At 34.2% G+C, this 12,818-nt stretch overlaps 1 protein-coding gene and 1 pseudogene across 1 annotated transcript in view; one reads left to right on the top strand and one right to left on the bottom strand.

Annotated features, from left to right (window-relative positions):
* LOC145284453 (uncharacterized) overlaps positions 1-12,818 on the bottom strand; it is a 1,345,403-nt gene that overhangs the window by 1,305,981 nt on the left and 26,604 nt on the right. The gene's annotated exons all lie outside the window — the stretch shown is intronic.
* On the top strand, positions 3,858-3,974 carry LOC145285071 (5S ribosomal RNA; annotated as a pseudogene).

Raw genomic sequence — 12,818 nt, 5'->3', positions numbered from 1 at the left:
GAGTACTGACCAAGCAAATTTTATATTAAGCAGCATTGTTGCTGTTGTTGCCAATTTAGTAACAATGTTAACGAGACGATGATCGCTCAGTGGTTAACCACACGGACTGACAAGCTGGGTGTGCAAAGTTCGAATCTAGTTCGATCCAACCTTCACGTGGTCCCTCCCGCAAGTATCCGATGTTTTTTTAAAAAGATATCGGGGAAACGAATACCCGAGAATAATTATCTGATTCATTTGAAATGAATGGATGAATGACGATCAACACCTCAACAACGACAGCACCACAGAAACGCTTTCATTTTGGAATGTTGGCAAACTCCACGTGACCCCTCTCGTAAATACCCGATATCCTTCTAGAAAGAATTCTTAATAGAAAGAAATCGGGGAAACGAATGCCAAAATTAATCATCATGGCTGATGCTCAGCAAACAAAAACAAACAAACAATGCGGTTACGGGGAGAGGGAAACCTGAAAATCAATGTTCTACACAAACAACTAGGAAGATTATGGAGTCAATAGCCCTAAAAATTATTTTTTTAACCTGTTAGTAATTCCACCGTCATGAAAAAAAAATATACTACTCTCCTTCGCTAAGAATTCCAAGAAAATGTCTCATCATCCTTGTGTCTGTATTCGGGGAATTGGTCTATCTTTAACTTTCTTCATCCCGTGTTGACAGATTATTTGTACGACACTGTCAGCTGAAAAATGAACCCATTTTTTTTTTTTTTGTCAAATTGTATTTTTTTAAATTAGACAACGAACAAAAAATTGATAACCTATTTTTTTTTTGTTCGTTTTCTTATTCTAAAAAATACGATTTAAGAAAAAAATGAAAAAAAACAACAAAAAAACTTAGTTCATTTTTTAGCAGATAGTTTTAGTACAAATAGTCTTTGTCAACGCGAGGTGAAGGAAGTTGAAGATAACCAGAGAATGGTATTACCAGTTTTGTGACTTCGGCCTTTCTATATTATAAAAAAAATGAATTTCAAGTAAAACAAATGGTTCCTATATAATTGTCGGGTCGCAAATAGTAACATATACAAAAATTATGAAAAACGATAAGATAGAAAAATAATTATTAATGAAAAACTGTTTACGATAAAGTTTATACCGGGAAAATATTTTGTCCGACATTTTGAATTACGATCGTCACGTGATGTAAGCCACATAACTTAATTATCTCCCCTGCCAACTCGTCTCATTTTTTTAGTAAGCGTAATATAGTGATTTCGCTTCCTTTCACAAATGTCTTTTTTCATTAATAATTATTTTTCTACCCTATCGTTTTTATTAATTTTTTGATATGTTACTATTTGAGACCTGGAAAATGCGTTGTATCATGTGTTGTACCTGAAATTCATTTTTGTTTTCGTTTGTATAATATAAAAATGCCATGCCTTCTCCTCTCCATTTTGGTTTTAAGAAAAATAACTCAGTTCTCATCCAGGCATTTAGGAACCAAGATTCACGATCACAAGCTTTCAACCGCGGACATATTTTGAGATATTTCGCTCATCTATAATATAAATCTCACCTGTCTGTTTAAAAGTATGTATGTATGTATGTATGTATGTATGTATGTATGTAAAAAACTTTCGACAGAGGCGACGGATTTTCAAGAAGTCGGTATTATTTTGAAGCTTGACGTCTCGGACGATAATTATCGAAAAATTGGCCAAAAACATTAATTCCTTCACTCTCAACTGGCCAATTTTCTACAGGGAGAGTGTCGATGTTTTGCGAGCCATTTTTGCAAGTCATCGTATCGGTTGGATTCATTTTGCCTAATTTTAACGTTCCGAACTTCCGGTCGCGTTATGGAGTATCGATAAGACGTCAGATTTTCTTTCACTTTCCTCTCCGCCTTCGAGCCTGCCTACCTACTCCCACTTTTTTTTTTTTTGCTCAACAAACACCCCCAAACAGCCAGGTAACGCCTGGCACCCCGGCTAGTCTCAAATTACAGGTAAAATCGATAACTTTATTACTTTTTACCTTTTTATATTAATGATATTTGAATCAAAAGTGCTTCACTAACACAAACTTCAAAATACCGCTTTAATTCATTAATAAAATAAAAGTATCCTATTCTACTATGATGACCATTAAAAAGATATCATAATATCATCAAATTATATACGATTAATGGAGTTTTGTCATATCTTTGAATGCATTATTTCGTAAGATTAATTAGAAAACATTAGAAAACCAAATAATTTTATAATTTATTTTATCAAATGATCAAAATTATTTTTTCTGAAACTTTCGGTGTAATGCACCTTTTTCAAAGTAGACTTGTTATATTAGTTTTATTTTCCTCTTCATTTTTCTGGTGGTATTAATCCCGAGGGATCAGTCTTTTGTGGAGAGAGAAAAGGAAACGCCTGGTGTTGTTTATAGTTGCTGTCAGTCTGAAGCGATCTGGGTGTATGCGTGGCTGGCGCGATTTTAAGCAGATTATTTAAGGTTGTTGTATACATTCTAAATAATCTTGTTTCGAAATGAACACTTGATAATATAGCTTGCGTATTACATATATAATAGGACATAAGGACATAAAAAGCCTTCTAAAATTAACTAAATGGGCGAATTGCAACGAGACTATTCTCAGTTAAAGATGGTATTTTGTAGATGTGTTTGTTTTGTGGACATCTGAGCACTGACGATGGCCTGTACTAAAGAAAATTAGTGCTTCTATATTATACAAAAGAAAAATATTGAATTTCAAGTGAAACAAACGGTGCATACGCAATTTTCATGTTGAAAATAGTAACATATACAAAAATTACAGAAAACGATCAGGTAGAAAAATAATTATCAATGAAAAACTGTTTTCGATAAAGTTTATACGAGGAATAAATTTTGTCCGACATTTTGAATTACGTTCGTCACGTGACGTAAGCAGCAGAACTTAATTATCTCCCCTGCCAACTTATCTCTTTTATTTTTAGTAAGCGTAATATCGTGATTTAGCTTCCTTTCACAAATGTCTTTTTTCATTAATAATTGTTTTTCTACCTTATCGTTCTTCGTAATTTTTTGATATATTACTATTTGAGGCATGAAAATGACATAGGAACCATTCGTTTCACTTTAAATTCAATATTCTTTATTTCTATAATATAAAAGCGCTGGAAAATTTGTTGGGATGCCTTGTTCTCGGTTGAAAATAATAAAAAGAACTTTCTTTAAAATTTTTATTCATTTTACTTCAGTCGAAGTTCTCAGAAATCAAGGCACCCCTTTCCTGGGGCCAACATTCGATCTCTATATGAGATACATAGATATTCATACATTCAGTTCTGCTTTACCTCCCAAACACTGAGTTAGTAAAGAAGTTGAGAACATAATTTTCTTCACCCTTTTTGACCCTTTAAATATGTTATAGAATGCCTTTCTTTTAATCTCTTGGTCTTACTGAATTCAGAACAAGAATTTTATTTCGTGGAGTATCCAGGTCTGTGCTGTTACTTGAGGTAATATCACTTTGAGAAGGTGCACCATTCCCCGTAAAAACCATTGTGGGTTAGCCATACGGAGATCTTATTTGGGCCGCGCATACTATGTGATTTTGAATATTTAGTCAGCGTTTACCTGTAGAGAAAATTATCCTCATGCCAGGTTGTCCTGACAAAACCACCGAGAGAATCGTGTTTAGTAGGCATTCAAGTTCACTCATGTATATAGCATTAAATTAAACGTCTGTCTGTCTGTCTGTCTGTCTGTGTACATTTCCCTTCACAATAACTCTGTTACTTTCAGTCTACAGACTCGAAATTTGATATACAGGGTATGGAGATTTGGGAAAATCTTTGTAATCCGTTTTCGGCCAGAAATTTGCCTGTTAATGTACGGCATAATCACGTTGAAACACCGGTTCCCGTCAGATCACCGAAGTTAAGCAACGTTGAGCCTGGCTAGTACCAGATGGGTGGCCATTTGGGAATTCTAGGCGCTGTATGTGCTTTCCGCTTATCTCGGTATTGTTTCCAGTCGTCCTAGACCTCCACTTGCCATTGGTATTCAACAATGTCAACTCAGGAACAGATTGCGCAACTCTTGCCACGAAAATTCACGCGCATGCACCCTTACAGTGGGTATCCATAGTCTGCCAAGACTTAAGGATAGCTTTATAACTTGAACACGTGATATTTACAATGTTTTTCTTTTGTTTTGATTTTGGGTTTTTTCGGGGTTTTTTGTCATCTTGACATTCAGTCTTTTCAACAGTCCCTCCTCCCTGCACCCTTCTTTTATCTGGTCTATGAAACGTTCGTACGCTATCAGAACGTTCACCTTTCCTAACTCCATAATATTTTCTTATTAAATCGGTAATAAGTCTTGTCGACTATCAAATAACATATGTTCCGTTGTTACCTGGGGGAACTTTCTCGTGATATGAACAGTTCTAAAGAACGTGAACTCTTTTACGGATTCCTTTCATGTGTTTCTCTTGGAATCTACCCAAGTTTTTTGGGGGGAGGGGGTATTTTTTCTGAAGGCCCATCGGTGAATTTTGTTCCATTCTAACGTCAACATTCTTTATTTAGTAGAAAAAAAAATTCCGTCGGATTTTCAGCAACTCAAACAAATCAGTGCTTAAGTTAGAGATAGAATGGCAGGAAAGGGTGTTGCTAGAAAAACCCAAAGACTCTGATTGGCTGAACAAGATGGCGTGTAAGCAGAAAGCGGTATTAAAAAAGTAAAAAGTAAAATAGTCAACTCCGACCCGAAGGCTCCCTTTTTATTTACTACTGTATCAAGATGTAGGGGAGGCCGTCACTTGTTTTCAAATTATTTCACTTATTTTTTATTATGTAGTGTTTAGCAAAGAGTATCAAGTACAAATTCTTTTAGTTTGTGGTATGACTGGGCCGAAGATTTAATCCTGGTATTTTGGCCAATTAGCAAACACTAAAATAATTATGCCAAACGGGCCGATAGCATTGTAAATAATCAGTAATTAATCTAGTCTGGTATAGGCATCCGTGAGGGAAAGGTTCATCTTTAATATGAAACCCAAGGAACAAGGCGAATTAATAGTATTGGCTAAGCATGATGAAATTCGCGAATAACTCGGTCTGTTGATGAACCCTTGTGATATTTTGCGTTTTCTTCCTTAATTAGTTCGTACTTTACGCTTGGAAAAAAGGCAAATGCAATTGTTGAAGACCAAACTGCTTCAAAATAGGCCATGTGGAGTCATTTGAAGCTTTCTTTCAGCACTCTGCGAAAGGAGGGGTCGCATACTAGAACAGAAAATCAACCAATTTGATTGGCTTAATTGCCATATATATTTTATAACTTACTACCTACGTATTGACCACTGTTGAAGTAAATATTTAAACTTTACGCATAAATTTATACTTTCGTATATTAATTTATGTGATTAAATTAAGTAATCATATATATATATATATATATATATATATATATATATATATATATATATATATATATATATAATTTAAAGGAGATTAGAACAATAGTCTAAAGAGCAGAGTGTATTTTAATGTAATAGTGAAATTACTAGTTTAATTAAAATACAGGAAAGAAAAAGTGCTCGTTGTAATTTAGATATATAATAAGCTCGATAGGTAAATATCCTAGAGCTAATTTAATATAATTTTTGAAACCGGAAGTTGTAAACCGGAATTCGTAAAGTGGAAGCAGATCGATGGTTTCAACGCCTAAATACATCTGCTTTACTTTTAATGCTAGGTTTAGTTATGGTGTCTTTTAAATTTAATAAAAATCCTTCACAATTTTCTCATGAAGAAACCTTGTTTATTAAAAAACTATATGTAATAATTATTGTCCGTAACTCGATGTCTACTACAATAAAAACACTGTTTTCCGAAACGATCGTACAAATAATTGATTTTGTTGTTGTTCCTTCTTATGAAACGGATTTTTAATCTAATTATGATTTGATTTTTAAATTATCAATCACATTACTAAATATATATATATATATATATATATATATGTATATATATATATATATATATTTATAATGGGCAAGACGATTCAATAAATGTCACCAATCGTGCAAAAATGCAATGTTTTCTTAGTCATTTTGTTTATTTTTCGATTTTGAGAAATTAATGACATGTGACAGAGCATGTATGGTGGATATATACAAATACCGAGTCGTGTGCGAAATAACGCCAATGCAAGGAAAAATAAAATAATTACAAAAAGGAGACAGAGTAAGTTAGAGAAAACGATCAGGTTAGCAACATGGAGGACGTTTAAGAGTACGTTCGATGATCATGTTAGAGACGTGTAGGACGTTCGAAAGCACGTTCGAGAGACGTGGATAACGTTACAGCCGCAATGAGAAGTCATGCGCAGGGGGAAAATGAGAAAATAAATTTTTCTGTTATAAAAACAAATACTAATGCAGTCGAGTTATTACTTGGCCTATGTTCCTTCCGTAGACTATATACAACGTGTGGGTTCGGTGTATAAACATGTTCAGGGTACAAATGACTGTAAGGAAACTGTAACTTTTTTTCTAACTTTACAGAATGACATTACTTTTGTTGAACACATTAAGATAAGTTAAAACTCACACACACACATACACACACATACACACGCGCATACACACAAAAACACAGGAGGTAGAAGAGTAACTTACCTTGCCTTTGGTAACATTTATTTGCTGTATATCCATATTTTAAACCATTTTTTTATTTTATTGGTAATTGTAGAAAAATGTATAATAAAAATTAATCAAAATTTAAATTAAAATTAATTCTGTAAAACAGTAGATATATGTATGTGTGTAAAAATATTTAACCGATAAACTCTTAAACTACTGATCACATAACAGTGAAAGTAACAAGAAATAGTAATCATACACCAAGGATTGTTTATAATGAGTAAAATCTTTGTTTGGATGGATGAATAACGCGTACAGAAATATATCGGCAAGCTAAATGTAAAATGTTCATTTCAACTTGCCGACATATTTCTATTACTTTTGCATATGCGCAAATTGATTTATAGCTTGAAGTGGTTTAATTTTACATCTTTCTTATCTATCAGTCGATAGCTCAAATGGTAGGAAACACGGCTGGAGCGCTAAATTTTTTGGTTTCGATTTTAGCTGATGACACCCAAGTCCTTTTTCTTTCTTTTTTTTAACTTTTGAAATCACAATTATATATTAGGCACAATATAATATTCAATAAAGAATTGGCTTTGTAATAATAAATAGAAAATATGCATGGATAAAAATACATTTAAACGTATTTTACGACCGGAAAACGTCGGGTGCTCTTGCTTGTTTAATAATAAAACTTAAGGCTAGTATCAGATGAAAATAGAAGTTTTATTTGATTACTGAAAACCATCAAATAATTTGAATTAAAACAAATCGATTATTTTTTTATTTAATAATTTTTACTGTATAATCATTTATATCGATTTGAAAACGTCTAAATAAAACTTAAAACCTTGTTTTTTTTTACCGTTTGGTAAAAGAGAAACCTTCAGTTGATGGCAGCCACGGCCATAAATTCAAAATAGCGGCGTCTAGGTAAGATAATTCAATATCGCCAAAATGTCTGTTTTTCATAAATAAATTCCTGTATAGCTCGTTGTAGTATCGATACGTCAGCCATCGTTGAGTATCGATCTTCTTCGTCTTGATCTATCTGATAGGCGACCATTATTTATTTGAACAACGAACTTTGTCTTTTGTGAGGCTTCCATCGCCCGCCTGTGTTTGAGAAAGAAAGAATTATTCTACGTTCTTCGGTGGCCATCTATTCGTGCCAAGCCATAAGATTCAAATATTACGAGAATGGAATTGGCCTAATGGATGCTCTTGAACGCTATGGAAATAACTACTCGAATCTATTGTGTCCAATTTAGGGGATTTTTATCTTTACCCCCCCCCCCAAATCAACAGAAATTAGACCATTACTGTAATGATCCGGTCCCTGTTGATTTTGCAGTGGGAATTTAGTTCTGTGCAGTTCTAGGAGATCCACCCTCTCGGGCTTTGCCGTCTCCCTTTGAGAAAAGGTTAGTTTATTTCTAATCGCCTGAGGCGCCCTTACCGGGAAATACCGACGGGGCTGCCCATACACTTTTTGCAGATCAAAGTGCCCCTCTTAAGAGGCGTCGATTTCTCAATCCCACTTTCCGGCCCTGGTGTCTAAGTTCTTGCAGTAAGAGAGAACTAAAAGCCTTACATTGGTGTAGCAATATTGTATACGGACGGGTAAAAATAATGTAAAAAAAAATCCGTCTGTAACTGAGTATATTGTTGTCTAGTTTGTGAACTGTTTTTCAGTTAAGGTTAGAGTTAACAAGTCCAATGTAAACAAATTCTTGTTGAACTCTTCTCTTAAATAATCAAATTTTGTCTAGTTCCAATCATTCTTACCAACCCTCAAGATGTTTTATTACCGTCCATCTAACAATTTCATCAGCTCTTAACCTCGAGTGGCCTTTAGGCTTTGATAAGTGGTGACTTAAGAGTACACAAGAAAACACAAGGTTAGTTTAGTAAGAAGTGAAACTTTTAGAAGCAGGTCTACGTGTCAGAATATTGCGTCAGACAGGAAGTCACAAGTAAAATGCGTAGCAGATAATCGTACTTTTTTTCTACTAGGGAGTTATCACTTATCAAGGTCTGAAAGCCACTTGAGAATGAGGGTTAATGGGTGTAACGTAGTCAATGAGACTATAGCGTTATGATCGGTAGTTGTGAAACTTGAGTAGCATTGGATTATTTAAAAAAGCGGCTCAACAAAAACTGTTTACATTGGACTTGAAAACGAACATGTTGTAGTCAGCTGGAAAGCAGACTCGTGGTGCAGAGTTCCATGGTCAGACAGTTCTAGGAAATAAATTTTGTTCATGGAATTTGTGTTTAGATTAAGGCACAGAGAGTGAGGGAAATTGGTGTAGCTAGGCAAGTGTTTGTTGTGAATGTTTTGAAGGTATATCATAGACTGAAGGTCAATCTAGCATCTGTTATGAAAATGATGATAGAATTGATAGACTAACAACGTCTCTTCTGTGGAAAAGAGGTTGCAAGGAGAAGAAAAAAGTTTAGAAACCGGTTTTGAACTCTGTCAAAGCAAGAAATAGTACTCTGAGCAGTCATCCCCCCCCCCAGATGTGGCAATAGTACTCCATTTCAGAACGTATTTGGTTCTTGTATCCATAATGGGTTGCGTCTGGATTGAGATGTCTTCTGGAGAGGTAGAATGATGCAACGATTTTTCCAGCGATCTTGGCAACAGATTTGATATAAGTCTTCCATTTCAGGTTAGGAGTGGAGGCCAGTTCCAAAAGCTTGTCAAAGCAGTGTGTTTCCTCAGGACAAGAGCCGTTCATTTCAATTGGGGCCAAGTAGTGATCAGAATGTTACTAGTGAAAAGATAGAAGCTTGGTTTCAGATGCGTTAAAATTAACCAGCCATCTTTAGCCCCATTGCACTACGTGCTCAAGGTCGGAGGAGAGAGAGACCAAGCGAGATTTTCATCATTGCTGATCTTTGAAATGCTACAATAGATTATAATGTCGTCTGCGTATATGTAAACGAATGATCTTAGAATATGATTTGAGAGATTAGTGATGAAAATCAGGAAAAGGGTTGGGCCCATGATGGATCCTTGAGGCACTTCTGTCCTTTGATGACTACTTGTATAAACTTATCAGATAGAAAGGATTTGATGGTTGAGAGGACATTTTCAGATATTTCGTAGCTGGAAATCTTGTGAAATTTATGTCAATGTCTCTCAAATGCGTTTGATATGTTAAGAGCTATTGCTCATGAGAGGAAACTCTGATCGATAGATTCACTACGTCTGTGTGAAATTACAGTCAGTACATCAGCTGTAGATCTCGTAGGACGAAGCCATATTGCTTGTCACAAAATAGGTCACTTTAGCTGAGGTAGTTGACAACTCTATTCATCACTGATTTGAGCAACTTGTTCATGACGGATAGAAAAATAATTTGTCTGCACAGAGATGCAGAAGACCAGTCTCCAGTATTTTTAAATACTAAGAAGGCCAACGAGGTTCGCCAAAGTGTTGGGAAGAATTTCTCCCTTGGGCGGCGTTTGAACAGCTTTGCAAGAATGGGAGCTAGTTACGGTTGCAGCTTTTTTTATTACTATGACTGGAATATTGTCAGGTCAAGTTGCTTTGCTGGCATCAATGTCCTTGTTATGTTTGGCAACATCACAGACAGAAATGCGGATATCGCTCGAGTTTGTTTTTGTTTTATTTTGTGTTTTGTGAGGGAAGGGACGGGTGATCAAATCTTTCTCTCTTTTTCTGAAGAGAGTCAACGAGTGAGAGAGGGACATATATTAATGGTGTTATAGTCTAGAATCAAAGAATTGATCCACTGACAGTTTTAGAAATCTTAAAAGAGAAAGAGATATGTTATTTTACTAATGAGTTACTACTTATCAATGAATCCCTAACAATATCTCTGGAAGAGACCAAACTAAAGCTGCGCGCCAGACGGCTACAGAATGTAGCCCTTCTACTGACATAGAAATCAACCTTTCTAAGGCCATCCATCCTAGTTCAAAAACATCCTGGTCCCAGTGGTAAACACTCAACCGCTTGAAAATAGAAATGGAGCGATCGAAAGTTCATATGGCCAGATGCGAATGTGAAGAGGAGACCAATACGATGCAAATCTGCCTTTACTGATTAACCAGTTCAGCTTGAAATATTTTGCAGAATAAAACAATAATGCAAAGGATTGCATAAAATGTTTGAAACTGCTTTAAAGAGGCACAAATAAGAATTATTTATAATTGTTTTCTGTGTCTCATACAGAACATATACTATTTACACAAAAGACAACTACTTACATTAGCTGAAATAATTAACTTCTAATACAAATCAGGTGAATATGGCACAAGATCAAATTTTATGTGCAATCTAGCATTTTCTCAAAGCTACAAGGAAGTTAACGATGATGACCTGCTGATGCCCGGGGCTAACTCCTTGATTGTATGCCCCAAAGACTTAAGTATTAGTACTGACCAGATAAGCTACAAAACTGACTCAACCATCTGCCAATGGAGAAGCCGGCTATACGATGCAATGCTGCCTTGCGTGCCCTCTACTTCCCAGACATGCAAAGATGAAGAACAACAAAACTGATCCAATCATTTGCGAATGTGAAGCGGAGAATCATACGATGCAACTCTGATTTGTCTGTCTTTTACTACCCAACCAGTTCAGCTTGAAAGATTTTGCAGAATAAAACAATAATGCAAAGGATTGCATAAAATGTGTGAAACTGTTGTATTATTATCACATGCTTTAAAGACATGCGAAAAAGAAGATCAAGAACAAAAACCACTCAAGGATAATGGTTAATGAGATGAATGGATTATAAGTTTGAAAATAAATAATATCATAAGTTGTGAAAAATAATGAATGGTATGAACAAAATTTAATTTCTTATTATCTTAATAAATTAATTAATAAATAGAAAATAATAAATAAAAAATAAAAAAAATAAATAAATACAAAATAAAATATTTATTTATTTGTTGTTTATTTATTATTTTCTATTTATTTATTAATTTATTTTCCATTTAGTGTCTTCTAACAACTCTTGCTGACATTTTTTAATTGATGACCTGTACATTTCAGTTGACCTATATTATTTTGCACTATATATTTTTTCGCACCTTTTAACATTTCCTGTCTGGGTCATTTTGACATTTGTTTTTCTATTTTATATTTAATTCTATCACTATTTAGTTTTTTCTCTTCTTCTTCCCTGATCTTTCTTATTTATATTTATGTCTCGGCAGTAGAGTAAAAAGCATATCTTATTTTTCTTTTATTAATATTATTGGAATTTGTCCCTTTTTTCCCCTTGTACACATTTTTGTGAATTATTATTCCGTGGATTTCTGCCTTTGGATTATTTTGGACCATCTTCCAATTACGGAATTTCCTTGGATTTTACTTGTGCAAATGGAAATTCAATTAACTTTCTTGAAGTTATATATTTGGATTTTACCGTCACTGGATTATTTATCTTCCACCAGACTATCCATTCACGTTTAATCACCTTTTTCTTCACCATATTCCCTCTGCTTCACTTTTTGTTATCAAGTGAGATCTTTGACTTACTTGTTGTTTCATCAAATACTTTTGCATGCAAAATCCGATCCTGCATTTTGCTAATTCCTAGCCTCTGATGAGAAGGAAAGTATTTCTTCGAAACTCCGCGGATTAAGGACTTTCAATTATCAATTTTCTTTTCATATTAAGTATGTTTTTAACTCTTTTCAAAGTGTTTTTTAACATGTTTTATTAACTGTTTGCTCGCATATATATATATATATATATATATATATATATATATATATATATATATATATATATATATATATATATATGGACAATACTAGACTTGATGATATTTCATATTCAAGGGTTAGCCATGTTTTTTTCTCTTAATTGCAAATATAAAATTCTATCCAAACGGATGCGTTCACATAAAATTTGTGCACTTGAGTCTTTTCTCATTTTTTTCAAACCGAAACGAAAACAACTTTTTTACAGTTCATATTAGATGTATTCAAATACCTATTTCCATTCTTCTTGTTAACGACGCATCAGCTCGTTTTTTTTATTTCTTTTCCTTCCCGTCTTCCTTGTTTCATGCGAATTTTTGTATAGTCGATTTAAAAAAAAAAAATCACCATTGCCCTGTTATTGTCAATTACTAACAAAGCTACAGAGTCGCCATTCGCTTTTCTCTTTCAAGCAACACAAGCGAAGCGAGCGTGCAT

Source organism: Euprymna scolopes, chromosome 9 (genome assembly GCF_053919585.1).
Source record: "Euprymna scolopes isolate OS-2025 chromosome 9, ASM5391958v1, whole genome shotgun sequence".
NCBI classification, from domain to species: domain Eukaryota; kingdom Metazoa; phylum Mollusca; class Cephalopoda; order Sepiida; family Sepiolidae; genus Euprymna; species Euprymna scolopes.
Note: the sequence above shows the minus strand (reverse complement) of the source record. Positions and strands in the feature narration are given on the sequence as shown.